The following is a 15333-nucleotide window of genomic DNA, read 5'->3' as shown; positions in this document are numbered from 1 at the left end:
ATGTAGGGAAGGAAGGAGGGAAGGAAGGATTGGAGGGAAGGATTGGAAGGAAGGATTGGAGAGTAGGAAGGATGGAAGAATCGGAGGGAAGGAAGGAAGGATTGGAGGGAAGGAAGGAAGGATTGGATGGAAGGAAAGATGGAAGGATTGGAGGGAAGTAAGGAAGGATTGGAGGGAAGGAAGGAAGGAAGGATTGGAGGGAAGGAAGGATGGAAGGATTGGAGGGAAGGAAGGAAGGAAGGATTGGAGGGAGGGAAGGAAGGATTGGAGGGAAGGAAGGATTGGAGGGAGGGAAGGAAGGATTGGATGGAAGGAAAGATGGAAGGATTGGAGGGAAGTAAGGAAGGATTGGAGGGAAGGAAGGAAGGAAGGGTTGGAGGGAAGGAAGGATGGAAGGATTGGAGGGAAGGAAGGAAGGAAGGATTGGAGGGAGGGAAGGAAGGATTGGAGGGAAGGAAGGATTGGAGGGAGGGAAGGAAGGATTGGAGGGAAGGAAGGATGGAAGGATTGGAGGGAAGGAAGGAGGGAATGTAGGGAAGGGAGATTGGAAGGAAGGAGGGAATGTAGGAAAGGAAGGATGGAAGGAAGGAAGGATTGGAGGGAAGGAAGGAAGGATTGGAGGGAAGGAAGGAAGGATTGGAGGGAAGGAAGGAAGGATCGGAGGGAAGGAAGGAAGAAGGGAAGGAGGGAAGGAAGAAGGGAAGGAAGAAAGGAAGGAGGGAAGGAAGGAGGGAAGGAAGTAATAGGAGGAAAGACCATAAGGAAGGGAAGACAAATTTGAAGCCAATGTTAGTTATTCACACATGTGACATATGCATCCAATACTCATCTTGTATCGATCCCTGATCAATCATCTATCAATGATCGATCACTAGGGTTCTACCTTGCGATCTGGCAAGCCAGGACCTATAAATTACCTATTCACTGCTAATGGATCTACCATCCCCACCTCATCTCTATCAATATTTAATCGATAATCGATTTGTTATCTATGGTCTACTGTGTCTATGTCATCTGTCTAATCCATCCTCTATCAATTAACTATCTATCAAGGGGTATCATCTTTATCCCAACTATGGGTGGATGATGGATGGATGCATGGATGGGTGGATGGATGGATGGGTGGATGGATGGGTAGATGGATGGGTGGATGAATGGGTAGATGGATGGGTGGATGAATGGGTAGATGGAAAGATGGATGGGTGGACGGATGGGTGGGTGGATGGGTGGGGGAATGGATGAGTGCATGGGTGGATGGATGGAGGGATGGATGGATGGATGGGTGGATGGATGGATGAGTGGATGGGTGGATGGATGGATGGATGGAGGGATGGATGGATGGATGGGTGGATGGATGGATGAGTGGATGGGTGGATGGATGGATGGATGGAGGGATGGATGGATGGATGGGTGGATGGGTGGGTGGATGGATGGATGGATGGGTGGGTGGATGGATGGAGGGAAGGGTGGATGGGTGGGTGGATGGATGGGTAGATGGATGAATGGATGGATGGGTGGATGGGTGGGTGGACGGATGGATCGATGGGTGGATGGATGGGTGGATGGATGAGTGGATGGATGGATGTGTGGATGGGTAGATGCACTGGTGGGTGGATGGATGCCTCCCACTTCCCATACTCACCTGCTCCCAGCATCTACCAGGCACCCATCTGGCAGCCTCCAGAACACGCATGGGGTGGGGTCCCCACGCGCGTGGCAGTGCAGCGTGAGGTCAGCACCGTGGGGCACGCGTGTGGCCAGCGGGCCTCGGGGTTGGACGCTGGGTGGGAGACGCGCGTGCGCGGGCGTGACTTCGACGTGCACAGTGCGTCTCTCGCTGCTCAGCGCGTTGGCAGCCACGCACTCGCACTCACTAGCATGCCGCGGGGCCTGCAGGCGGCGCAGCACCAGCGTGCCATTGGGGAGGACGTAGACGTCGCTGAGTCGAGGGTGAATGAGCACATGCACGGGTCTCACGTGGGTCCTGTCAGGCAGGCGCCAGTGCAGGGCCTCAGGGGAACAGGCCTGGGCTGTGCAGGGCAGGTGCAGGGTGAGGCCCGCGTGAGCAGACACGAACTCCGTGGGCGCCTCACGCAGCACGGGGGGAGCGGGGGAGGCGTGCATGACATTTCCACGTGTGTCAGGGCCACGCATGCGTGCTTCATGTGTATCAGGTGAGTGTGGAATGGACGTGATCGTGTCCCTTTCACGAGTGATATTTCCACGTGTGACCATTGTGTGAGTGTCAGATTCACGCGTGACATTTACACGCATGTCAGATCCATGCATGTGGGGTCCAAGAGTATCAGGGCCATGCAGAAGGGACCTGATCGCGTCCATTCCACGCATGACATTTTCACGCGTGATGTTTTCAAGCGTGTCAGGTCTATGAATGGACCTGATCGTGTCCATTCCATGCCTGTCATATCCAAGCGTGACATTTGCACGCGTGTCTGATCCACGTATGTGCATTCTAAGAGTTTCAAGTCCACGCAGAAGGGATCTGATCGTGTCAGATCCACGAGTGACATTTCCACTGGGGTTAAGCCTATGAATAACGGACATGATTGTGTCCCTTTCACGCGTGACATTTACATGTGTGACATTTACACGCATGTCAGATGCAGTTATGTGAGTTTCACGCGTGTCCAGTGAGTGTGGAAGGGATCTGATCGTGTCCATGTCACGTGTGACATTTTCACACGTGATCATCAAGTCAGTGGCAGGCCTACGCGTGCCCAGTTTGCTCCTGTGAGGTCCACGCCTGTCCTTTCCACGCGTGACCATAGTGTGAGTTTCAGATCCACTCGTGACATTTCCATGCGTGTGCATCGTGCCAGCGTCAGATCCACTCGTGTCCGTCCCACGCGTGTCGGGCGCCGCTGGGGTCAGCTCCATGCCTGGGGATAGACAGACGGACGGAGGGAGGGACAGAGGGACAGGGCGTTGGATAAGGGCCCCTGTGTTGGTCGGAGACAGTGCTCTGTCCCTTTGTCTGTCCGTCCGGCTGTCCATCTCTCTGTCTGTCTGTCTATCCATCTGTCTGTCAGTCTGTCTATGTCTGTCTGTCCCTCTGTCTGTCTGTCAGTCTGTCTGTTCGTCTGTCTACTTGTCCATCCGTCTGTCCATCTGTCTGTCCGTCCGTTTCTCTGTCCATCTGTCTGTCCCTCTGTCTCTCTGTCCCTCTGTCTGTCCATCTGTCTGTGCCTCTGTCTCTCTGTCCATCTGTCTATCCATCCATCAGTCCATCCGTCTATCTGTCCATGTGTCTGTGTCTCTCTGTCCACCGATGTATCTGTCTGTCCATTCATCTGTCCATCCATCTATCTACTGTCTGTCTACCTACCTGTGTATCCTTCCTTCCGTCCATCTCTCTCTCTCTCTCTCTCTCTCTCTCTGTCTATGGCTCTGTTTGTCTATCTGTCCATTGCTCTGTCTATCTATGATTCTATTTGTCCACTGGTCCATCCATCTAGCTATCTGTCCATCTGTCTGTCCACCTGTCTCTCTATGTATCTGTCTGCCTGTCTGTCTGGTGTCTGTCTACCTATCTGTCTACCCACCTGTCCATGTTATCTCTTTCAGTCCATCCATCCATCCACCCGTCTGTCTATCCATCCATCTGTCCATCTGTCTCTCTGACTGTGTATGCCTCTGTCTGTCTATCTGTCCATTGGTCCATCTATCCATCTGTTCATCTGTTCGTCTCTCTGTCCATTCTTCTATCTGTCTCTATGGCTCTGTCTATCCGTCCATTGGTCTGTCTGTCTGTCTGTCTATCTATCTATCTATCTGTCTGTCTGTCTGTCTGTCTGTCTGTCTACCTATCCATCCATCCAACCATGTATGTTTCTATCTGTCTGTGTGTCTATCCGTCCAGTTGTCCATGTATCTCTCTGTCTGTCTGTCTCTCTATGGCTCTGTCTGTCCATCCTTCCATTGGTCAGTCTGTCTGTCTGTCTCTTTCTATCTATCTGTCCATGTCTCTGGTGTCTGTCTGTCTATGGCTCTGTCTATCCGTCCATCAGTCTATCTGTCTGTTTATCCGTCCATCAGTCCATGTATCTCTCTGTCTGTCTGTCTGTCTCTCTATGGCTCTGTCTATCTGTCCATTGGTTTATATGTCTGTCTGTCTACCTATCTATCTGTCCATCTGTCCTTCTATCTATCTACTATCTGTCTACCTGTCTATCCGTCCTTCTGTCTGTCCATCTGTCCACCTGTCTCTGTATCCATCCGTCTGTCTGGTATCTGTCTACCTATCTGTCTATACATCCATCAGTCTGTCTGTCTACCCATCCATCTGTCCATCTATCTCTTTGTCTATGGCTCTGTCTGTCTATATGTCCATTGGTCTGTCTATCTATCCATCCAGCTGTCTGTCTGTCTACCTATCTATCCATCCATCCAATCATGTATGTTTCCATGTCTGTCTGTCTCTCCATCCATCTGTCCATGTATCTCTCTGTCTGTCTGTCTATGTCTCTGTCTGTCCATTTGTTTATCTATCTATCTATCAGTCTATCTGTCTATCTATCTGTCCATCTGTCTGTCTACTGTCTGTCTACCTGTCTATCCGTCCTTCTGTCCATCTGTCTGTCTGACTCTCTATGGCTCTGTCTATCCATCCATTCATCCGTCTATCCACCTATCTGTCTGTCTGTCTGTCTGTCTATCCATCCGTCCCTCTATCTATCTGTCTGCTCTGTCTGTCTGTCTGTCTGTCCTTGCGTGTGTGTTTGTCTCCCCAGTCATCCTGTCCCCCACATGGCCAGTAACACAGACAACAGACAGACAGACAGAGTAAAGGACTTCGCCCCTCCCCTTCCCATGCCCTCTGACCTGTCCATGCCCTCTGCCCTCCCAGTGACCCCTGACCTCCCTGTGACCTCTCCATGACCTCTGACTACTCTGTGTCCTCTGACCTCCTGTGACTCCTGGCTTCCCCATGACCTCTGACCTCCCAGTGACCCTCCTGAGACCACCCCGTGACCTCTCCATGACCCCTGAGTTCCCCATGACCTTTGACCTCCCATCCACTTCTCACCTGCCCATGGCCTCTTACCTAACCGTGACCTCTCCATGACCTCTGACCTCTGCAACCGCTGACCCTACTGTGACCCCTGACTTCCCTGTGACCTCTGACCCCCCGTGACCCCTAACTTCCCCGTGACCTCTGACCTTCTTGTATCCTCCCTGTGACCTCTAACCTCCACCTCCTATTTGGCTCCCTTCAGTCCCCTGCCCCCACGCCAAGAGCCTGCAGGAGACAGATGGGTAAACTGAGGCTCACCCTTTTCTAGCTCGTTCCAGGCGCCACGGGGCGGGGTCACGGCGGGCGGGGCCGGGGGTCGCGGGTCAAAGGTCCCGGGAAGCCGCAGGACGGGAAGGGAGGGCATCCGGGGCACAGCCATGCAGGGTCGTGACCATGGGGTCATGGGGGTTCGCCGTGGGTCCCGGCAGGGCGCGGTGGGCTTTGTGCTGTCTCCCCTGCCTGCGGCCGCCGCCAGGCCTCCTGGAGGCCGGAAGTAAGGAGGCCAGAAGTGAGGAGGCCGGAAGTGAGGAGGACAGAAGTGCAGAGGTCGGAGCAGCGGATGGTCGAGGGGTGGAGGCCGGAAGTGGGGATGTCCGTGTCAAAACCAGAAGTGGATAGGTCCATGGGGAGACCGGAAGTGTGGAAGTCAGAAGTGGGGATCTCCAAGTGGTAATAGGAAGTCGGGTGGTCCCACTGGAGACCGGAAGTGGGGAGGTCCGTGGGGAAACCGGAGGTGTGGAAGCCGGAAGTGGGGATCTCTCAGTTGAAAACGGAAGTGGGTAGGGCGAAGTACTGGAGGCATGAAGTGGGGATTTCTGAGTGGAAACCGGAAGAGGGGAAACAGGAAGTGGGGTGGTCCGAATGGAGACCGGAAGTGGGGATCTCCGCGTGGAGACCGGAAGTGTAGATCTGCGAGGGGAGCCCAGAAGTGGGGATGTTAGAGACAAAACCGGAAGTGTGGAAGCCGGAAGTGGGGTGGTCCGAGTGGAGACCGGAAGTAGGAATTTTTGAGTAGAAACTGGAAGTGTGGAAGCAGGAAGTGCGGGGGTCTGAGTGGAGATTGGAAGTGGGGAGGTCCGCGGGGAGAGCGGAAGTGGGTAGGCGGAAGTAGTGAAGACAGGAAGTGGTGATGTTCGAGTGGAAACCGGCAGTGTGGAGACCAGAAGTGGGGTTGTCTGAGTGGAGACCGGAAGTGGTGAGGTCCGAGTGGAGACCGGAAGTGGGTCGGCGGAAGACACAGAGACCGGAAGTGGGGATATTTGTGTCAAAACCAGAAGTGTGGAAACCGGAAGTGTGAACGCCGGAAGCAGGGAGGTCTCCTTGGAGACTGGAAGCAGGGAGGGCGGGGAACGGAAGTCGCCCGTGCTGCGGCCGCGCACGCGTGCCAGGATGCACGCCGAGTGCTAGGGCCGGATGTGCTCGGCAGCCACTGTTGGGCGCGGGTGGCGCGGCAAGGCAGGCTCGAACCCGCAGCCGGCGGGGGCGGAACACGGGACGGGAGGGAGATGCGGAGGCGGCGGACGCCGCTGCTGCCCGCTCTTGGGGCCGCCGGCAGTATGCCGACGCCACAGCCACGCTTCCCTAGTGCCCGGGCCCAAGCTTGGCACACCAACAATGACGTCAGCACCGCACAACGCCCCCGCAGCCGCTTCAACAGCGGCGCCTGCCATCTTGGAATCTGCCATTTTTGAATCCGCCATCTTGGCCTCCACCATCTTGGAATCTGCCATCTTAATTCCCTCCATCTTGGATTCCTCCATCTTTGGTTCCACCACCTCGTTTTCAGCCATCTTTATTCCTTCCATCTTGTTTTCCGCCATCTTGATTCCTTCCATCTTGGATTCAGCCATGTTGCTTTCCCTGATCTTGTTTCCCTCCATTTTGGATTCCGCCATCTTGGCGTCCACCATCTTGGAATCCACCATGTTGGTGTCGGCCATGTTGGATTCCACCATGTTTTCGGCCATCTTGGTTCCCTTCATCTTGGATTCCTCCATCTTGTTTCTCTCCATGTTTGATTCCGCCATCTTGGCATCTGCCATCTTCGGTAAGTCCATCTTGGCTTCCGGCATCTTAGTTCCCTCCATCTTGGATTCTGCAATCTTGGCTTCCGCCATTTTGTTTCCTTCCATCTTGGATTCCACCATCTTGGTTCCCTCCATCTTGGTGTCCACCATCTTGTTTTTGGCCATCTTGGAATCTGCCATGTTGGAGTCTGGCATGCTAGATTCCGTCATGTTTTCGGCCATCTTGCTTCCCTCCATTTTGGATTCCGCCATCTTGGTGTCCACCATCTTGGAATCCACCATCTTAATTCCCTCCATCTTGTTTTCCGCCATCTTGTTGCCTTTCGTCTTTGATTCTGCCATCTTGTTTTTGGCCATCTTGCTTTCTGCCATCTTGGATTCTTCCATCTTTGATTCTGCCATCTTGTTTTTGGCCATCTTGCTTTCCGCCATCATGGATTCTTCCATCTTTGATTCCACCATCTTGTCTCCCGCCATCTTGCCCCCCGCCGCCCCACCCATGCTGATGTCGGCGTCCCAGCGCGCCAGCCCCAGTGCGTTGGCGGCCACTTACACATAGCGCCCGGCGTGCCGTGGGCCCAGCGTGGGAAGCGTCAGCATCCCGTCCGCCCGGACCCTGACCCCGTCCATCCCCAGCTCCGTCCCCGCGCAGGCCCAGCGCCCTCCTGGCAGCAGCAAGCCCATGCGCGCCGCCGGCTCTGCCTCCTCCCAGCAGCCCAGCCGCAGCGGGACGCAGGCAGGCAGCACCAGATCCGTGGCTGCTGGCACCTGCGACGCCACCATGAACATGCGCTGCACCCGGCCTGTCATGGCGGCCTCAAAGCCGCCGTAGGCCACAGGGCCCGGGGCTGCAGACGGGGTGTCGGCCGTGGGGGCTGTGGCTTCAGAAGGGGCGGAGGCCATGGGGGCTGTGTCTTCAAAGCTGGTGTAGGCCGCGGGGCCTGTGGCTTCAGACAGGGTGTAGGCTGCGGGGCTTGTGGCTTTCTCCTCAGTGTAGGCCTCAGATCCTATGGCTTTTTCCTCAGCGCAGGCCTCGGATTCTATGGCTTTATTTGCACCATAGGCCTCGGATTCTATGGTTTCATTCACAGCGTAGGCTTTTTCTTCACCATAGGTCTCAGATTTCGTGGCTTTTTCCTCAGTGTAGGCCTCGGATCTCATGGCTTCATCTGAGCCATAGGCACTGGATCCTTTGGCTTTCTCCTCAGTGTAGGCCTCAGATCCTATGGTTTCATTCACAGCGTAGGCCTCGGATCCTGTGGCTTCATTCACACCATAGGCCTCGGATTCCATGGCTTCCTCCTCCACATAGGCCCCGGACCCCGTGGCTCCGTCCCCGCCGTAGGCCACGCGCCGTGCCTTGGTTTCCCCGCGGCGCCCCACGCGGGCCTCACAGCGGTACCAGCCAGCATCGGCCTGGCGCATCCTGTGGATCTCCAGCGTTGTCCCCCCATCATGGCCGCCATCCTCATTGCCCCGCAGGATGGAGCCATCAGGCCGCGTCAAGGCCATGCGTGGTGTTTCCGAGCCCTGTGCCGAACAGCGCAGCTGCAGCGTCTGCCCCGGGGTCACCACGTGCACGTCATCGGGGTCATCACGGGGGTTGAGGGTCACCCAGGGTGCGTCCTCTGGGTCCTCGGGGCACGCACGCATGCCGTCCACGTCAGACACATGTGTGGCCCACGCAGCCCGGCCCAGCGCAGTGTCAGCTCGGGCTGCAGCAGCCAGGCAGGCAACGTTCACAGCCGGGCCACCACGCCCGGAAGTGACATCGGCGACGATGATGACGTGCCAGGGCTGCGCACCAGGAGGTAGGCCTTGCCCACATCCGGGTCATGGACATCCGGGAAACTGGCCTCAGGGTGAGCGTGGCCTCCATCCTGGTCATACCCGGGGCCTACATCCGGGTCTCTGTCCTCAGAGTGGGCGGGGCCCTGATCTGGGTGATTGACATCCGGGTCTCTAGCCTCAGGGTGGGCATGGCCTCCATCCTGGTCTCTGTCCTCAGGGTGGGCGGGGCCCTCATCCGGGTCATTGACATTCGGGTCTCTGTCCTGAGGGTGGGCGGGGCCTACATCCTAATTATACTCATGGCCTACATCTGGGTGTCTGGCATGCTTGTAGGTGGGGCCTACATCCCGGTGTCTGTCCTGCTGGCGGGAGGGGCCTACATCCGGGTCTCAGGCTTGATACAGATAGCCTACATCCGGGTATTTGTCCTGCAGATGGGTGTGGCCTACAACCCGGTCTCTGTCCTGAGCATGGGCAGGGCCTACATCACGGTCTCTGGCTCCCTGGTGGACATGGCCTATATCAGGGTTCCTGGTTCGATGGTGGGCATGGCCTACATCCGAGTCTGTGGCCTGATACATATGGTCCACATCAGGGTCTCCGCCCTGACGGTGGGTGTGGCCTACATCCGGGTCCCTGTCCTGATACAGCTTGTCCCCATCAGCGTCTCTGCCCGAGGGTTGGGCGTGGCCTTCCCCAGATCCATCTCCCTGGTCCCTATCCGGGTGGGCGTGGCCTGGCACCTCCGGGTCCCAGCGCAGCATCAGCGCGACATCATCAGTGTCGTCATCGCTTCCCAGCAGGCGGCGGGCATGTGCGAGGTGGGCGGGGTCGGCTTAGCAGGCGAGGGCGGCGCTGAGCGTCAGGCGCACGCGCACAGGGACATCGGGGGCAGGGCCGGGCCGCACGTCGAGGTCCTGCACGCTGGGCACGCACCGCAGGCGGCAGGCAAGGTCGGCGGCACGACCACGGGCGTCTGTCAGCCTCAGCCGCACCTTACCCACCTCCTCCCGTCCTCCACTTCCTCTTCTTCTGCCTCCACTTCTGCTTCCGGCGGCTCCTCGCCGTCCACTGGGCCGGTGAGGATGCATGGCAGGCGACAGCGCATGCGTGGAGGCAGGCGATGCAGGTCCAAGCCGCGGTGGTCGGCGGGGCTGGCGCAGGCCTTGCACACCTGTTCCTTCCCACAGCACAGCACGCCTGCAGGGAGGCATGGGAGAAGGGCGGGGCTGAAATGGGACACACCCCCCTGGGGAGCTTCGGCCACGCTCCCGCCGCGCCTGACTGGCTGGAGCTTGGCCACACCCCTCCTGGGGGTTCTCAGCCACTCTGCCGCCATGCCTGACTGGCTGGAGATTGGCCACGCCCCCTGCCGAGCCTCAGCCACACCCCTGCCCTGCCTGACTGGCTGGAGCTCAGCCACGCCCCCATGTGTCACCTCAGCCATGTCCTCATCTCACCTGACTGGCAGGAGATAGGCCATGTCCCTTGCAGGTCCTCACTAGTGCCTAGCCACGCCCAGCCACGCCCCCGCCTCGCCTGACTGGCTGGACCTCGGCCACGCCCCCCTCCCCCCCCCCGTGGAGCCTTAGCCATACCATCATCCTGCCTGAGTGGCTAAAGATGGGCCACACCCTCCCTGTGGAGCCTCAGCAACTTCCCTGCTCCGCCTAAGTGGCTAGACCTTGGCCACGCCCCCTGCAGCTCCTCAATAATGCCCAGCCACGCTGCTGCCGCTTTTTACTGGCTGGAGCTCGGCCACGCCCCCCTGGGCACCTCGGCCACGCCTCCGCCCCGCGTGACTGGGGAGCTCCGCTACTCACTTATGCCCAGCCACGCCCCCGTCCTTTCTCACTGGCTGTAGTTCGGCCACGCCCCCTCTCTGCATCGCCTCAGCCCCGCCCGGCCCTCTCATTGGCCTGCGCTTGACCATGCCCCCTCTGCTCACCTCGACCCCTCCCCTCCAGGTCCTCCATCCAGTGCGCACGGCAATCGCAGGCCCAGGGGTTACCCTGAAGGTGCAGCGTGCGCAGCGAGGGTGCGCAGGCCAGGGTGCCGGCGGGCAGTGCAGCCTGCTGGTTCCCGGCCAGGTGCAGCATGCGCAGCGTGCAGGCCGGGACCCCGCGCATGCACAGCGTGGCCAGCGCCTAGGGCGCCAGCACCGCCAGCCGGTTCCCTTCCAGACACAGCAGCCACAGCGACGCCAGCCCCAGCAGCGCCCGCGGGGGTACCAACTCCAGCCGGTTGTGGTCCAGGTACAGCCGGGACAGGCACCACAGGCCCTGCAGGGAGCCCGTGCGCAGTGCCCGAAGCTGGTTGTAGCTCAGCTTCGACACCTGCGGGGGTTAAAGGGGGCGTACCCGGGATCCGAAGGGCCACTTCCGGTCTCACTTCCACCCTACTTCCGTACCACTTCCTGTCACATTTCTGCTCCACGTCCGGCTTACTTCTGCTGACTTCCGCCTGTACTTCCTCCCACTTCCGAGTACATTTCCTCACTTCTTCTGGTCCCACTTCTGCCCCATTCTCACTTCCTCCCTACTTCCGACTCACTTCCGCCCCAGTTCCGGGTCACTTCCTCTCCACTTCCGGCTGACATCCGCCTCTACTTCCTCCAAGTTCCTCCGCACTTCCGGCCACAGTTACGGCCCTACTTCCTGTCACTTCCAGATCCATATCCTCACCACTTCTGCCCAACTTCCGGCTCACTTCTGCCTCACTTCAGCCCTGAATTCCTCCCACTTCCTGCCCATTTTCTTCCTTATTTCTGCCCCACTTCCCGTCCTACCCATGGTCCTATTTCCACTTTCTTCCCCACTTCCGGCTATATGTCATTTGCCACTTCTGTGTCACTTCCGCCCCCACTTCCTCCCCACTTCCTTCCTTATTTTCACTCCACTTCCGGATCCATATCCTCACCACTTCCGCCCCACTTCCGCCTTACTTCCGCCCCTACTTCATCCTGCTTCCTCCCCACTTCCTTCGCTATTTCCACTCCACTTCTCACTTCTGGAACCATATCCTAACCTCTTCCGCCACACTTCCGCCCCTAGTTCCTCCCACTTCCTCCCCACTTCCGGCTTATTTTCGCCCCTACTTCCTCACACTTCCTCCCTACTTCCTGATTTCCACCCCACTTCCGGCCCTACTTCCACTTCCAGATCCATATCCTCACTACTTCCGACCCACTTGCGCTCCACTTCCTTCCCTATTTCCACTCAACATCCGGCTACACTTCCGGCCCTACTTCTTCCCAGGTCCTTATCCATTTCCGTCTCACTTCCGCCTCCCTTCTGCCCCCGACTTCCTCCCATGTCCGTCTCTACTTCCTCCATTGATTCCCTACTTCCTCCCCACTTCCTTTGCTATTTGATCCCCATTTCTGCCTGTCTTCCTCCGCATTTCCCCCCTCCTTCCTCCCTACTCTTTTCCCACTTCCTTCTTCCTCCAACTTCCTTCCCACTTCCGGCTCTACTTCCTCCCACTTCCGTATCTATTTCCTCAAACTTCCGCCCCACTTTCTCCCCTACTTTGTCCCACTTCATTGTGTATTTCTGCCCCACTTCCTGCCAAACTTCCTTCCACTTCCTTCCAATTCCGCCCCACTTCCACCCGCTCCCTGCACACCTACAGTGGGCCCAGGTCGCTCAGGGCGCCCTCGGCGATGTCCGCGATCTCGTTTCCGTGCAGCAGCAGCAACTGAAGTCTCGCGAGACCGGGAAAGGAAGCGTGGGTCAGGACCCGGATGTGGTTGAACCTAATTCAACAGGTGAGAGGACAGGAAGAGGAAAGCAGGAAAACAGCCTGAAAACGAGCACTGGGAGGGCAGAACTTTTGTTTCTGGGTCAGGGTCAAGAACAATTAATCATTACTCATCATCATCTTCCTTCCTTCCTTTCCTCCCTTGCTTCCTTCCTTCCTTCCCTCCCTCCTTCCTTCTTTCCCTCCCTCCTTCCCTCCTTCCTTCCTTCTTTCCTTCCCTCCTTCCTTCCTTCCTTCCTTCTCTCCCTCCTTCCTTCCTTCCATCTTTCCCTCCTTCCTTCCCTCCCTCCCTCCTTCCTTCCCTCCTTCCTTCCTTCTTTCCTTCCCTCCTTCCTTCCTTCCTTCCTTCCATCCTTCCTTCTTTCCCTCCATCCTCCTTCCTTCCCTCCTTCCCTCCTTCCTTCCCTTCTTTCTTCCTTCCTTCCTTCCTTCCTTCCTTCCTTCCTTCCTTCCTTCCTTCCTTCCTCTTCCTTCCCTTTCTTCCCTCCTTTCCCTTCCCCAGACCTCACCCCAGGTTCACGCACTCCATCTTGGGGTCCAGCACGTGGGGCACGGCCCTGAGGCTGCGGAAGGTGCAGTGGAGTTCGGTGGGGACGTAGCAGGCGCAGGTCCTGGGGCAGCGGGTGGCGGGGGCTGGGTGGGGGCCACACAGGAGCAGCAGCAGCAGCAGTAGCAGCAGCAGCAGCGAGGCCCAGCGGTGGGGGCCCCCCATCCTGGGGCTGGGATGGAGGGGGGGAGGCTGGGGATGGAGGCCCAAGTGTGGAGGCCCAGGGAAATGGAGGCTGGAAGTTGGAGGCCCAGGGAAGGAGGCCTAGGGATTAGAGGCCAGGGTGGAGGCTGGGGATGGAGGTCCAATGGGGTGGAGGCCAGGGGTGGAGGCTGAGGAAGGAGACTGGAAGTTGGAGGCCCAGGGGGTAGAGGCCCAGGGATGGAGGCCTAGGGGAAGTGGAGGCCCAGGGATGGGGTCCTAGGGGTTAGAGGCCAGGTATGGAGGCTGGGGATGGAGGTCCAGGAAGTTGGAGGCCAGAGGTAGAGGCTGAGGATGGAGACTGGAAGTTGGAGGCCAGAGAAGGAGGCCCAGAGGTATTGGAGGCTGGGGATGGAGGCCCAGGGATGGAGGCCTAATTGGGTGGAGGCTGGGGATGGAGACTGGAAGTTGGAGGCCCAGGGAAGGAGGCCCAAGAGGGTGGAGGCTAGGGATGGGGGCCCAGGGGGAAGAGGAAAGTAGGCCAAATGGGGTGGAGGCTGGGGATGGAGGCCAGGAGTGGAGGCTGGAGATGGAGGTCCAAGTGTGGAGGCCCAGGGAAATGGAGGCTGGAAGTTGGAGGCCCAGGGAAGGAGGCCTAGGGGTTAGAGGTCAGGTATGGAGGCTGGGGATGGAGGTCCAGGAAGTTGGAGGCCAGAGGTAGAGGCTGAGGATGGAGACTGGAAGTTGGAGGCCAGAGGAGGCCCAGAGGTATTGGAGGCTGGGGATGGAGGTCCAGGGATGGAGGCCTAATTGGGTGGAGGCTGGGGATGGAGACTGGAAGTTGGAGGCCCAGGGAAGGAGGCCCAAGAGGGTGGAGGCTAGGGATGGGGGCCCAGGGGGTTAGAGGAAAGTAGGCCAAATGGGGTGGAGGCTGGGGATGTTGGCCAGGAGTGGAGGCTGGAGATGGAGGTCCAAGGGGGTGGAGGCCCAAGGATGGAGGCCAGGGATGGAGGCTGGAAGTTGGAGGCCCGGGGATGGAGGTTCAAGGATGTGAGGCAACCTGTGGGGGTCAGGGAGACAACGGGGAGGAAGAGGAAGGAGAATGGGAAGAGGAAGGAGATGTATCAGAAGAACAGGAAGAGGAAGAAGGACATGGACATGAGGAAGAGGAAGGGGAAGAGGAAGAGGAGATGGAAGAGGAAGAGGAGATGGAAGAGGAAGAGGAGATGGAAGAGGAAGAGGAGATGGAAGAGGAGACAGAAGAGGAGATGGAAGAGGAAAAGGAGATGGAAGAGGAAGAGGTGATGGAAGAGGAGACCGAAGAGGAGATAGAAGAGGAGACAGAAGAGGAGTCGGAAGAGGAAGAGGAGATGGAATAGGAAGAGGCGATGGAAGAGGAGACGGAAGAGGAAGAGGAGAGGAAGAGGAGATGGAAGAGGAAGAGGAGATGGAAGAGGAGACGGAAGAGGAGACAGAAGAGGAGACGGGAGAGGAAGAGGAGATGGAAGAGGAGATGGAAGAGGAGACAAAAGAGGAGACAGAAGAGGAGATGGAAGAGGAGACAGAAGAGGAAGAGGAGATGGAAGAGGAGATGGAAGAGGAAGAGGAAATGGAAGAAGAAGAGGAGATGGAAGACAAGATGGAAGAGGAGATGGAAGAGGAAGAGGAGACAGAAGAGGAAGAAGGAAAACACCAACCAACAGGAATACGATCAGGAAGTCGAGAGACACAAGGAAAAAGAGACCTTCGGGAAGGCCTACTCTGTCTGTCTGTCTCTGTCCATCTGTCTCTGTCTATCTCTCTGTCTTTAGCTTTCTGTCTGTCTTTGTCTGTCTACCTGTCTGTCTGTCTCTGTGTTGACATCTGTCTGTCTGTCTCTTATCTGTCTGTCTGTCTGCCTCTCTGTCTCTGTCTGTTATCTGTCCATTGGTCTCATGTCTGTCTGTCTGGTCTGTCTGTCCCTGTCTGTCTCTGTGTCTGTCTGCCTGTGTCTGTCTCTTATGTCTGTCTCCCTCTGTCTGTCTCTTATC

This window comes from Dipodomys spectabilis, unplaced genomic scaffold, assembly GCF_019054845.1.
Source record: "Dipodomys spectabilis isolate Male_0828 unplaced genomic scaffold, ASM1905484v1 ptg000307l, whole genome shotgun sequence".
In the NCBI taxonomy this organism is placed as follows: Eukaryota; Metazoa; Chordata; class Mammalia; order Rodentia; family Heteromyidae; genus Dipodomys; species Dipodomys spectabilis.
Note: the sequence above shows the minus strand (reverse complement) of the source record.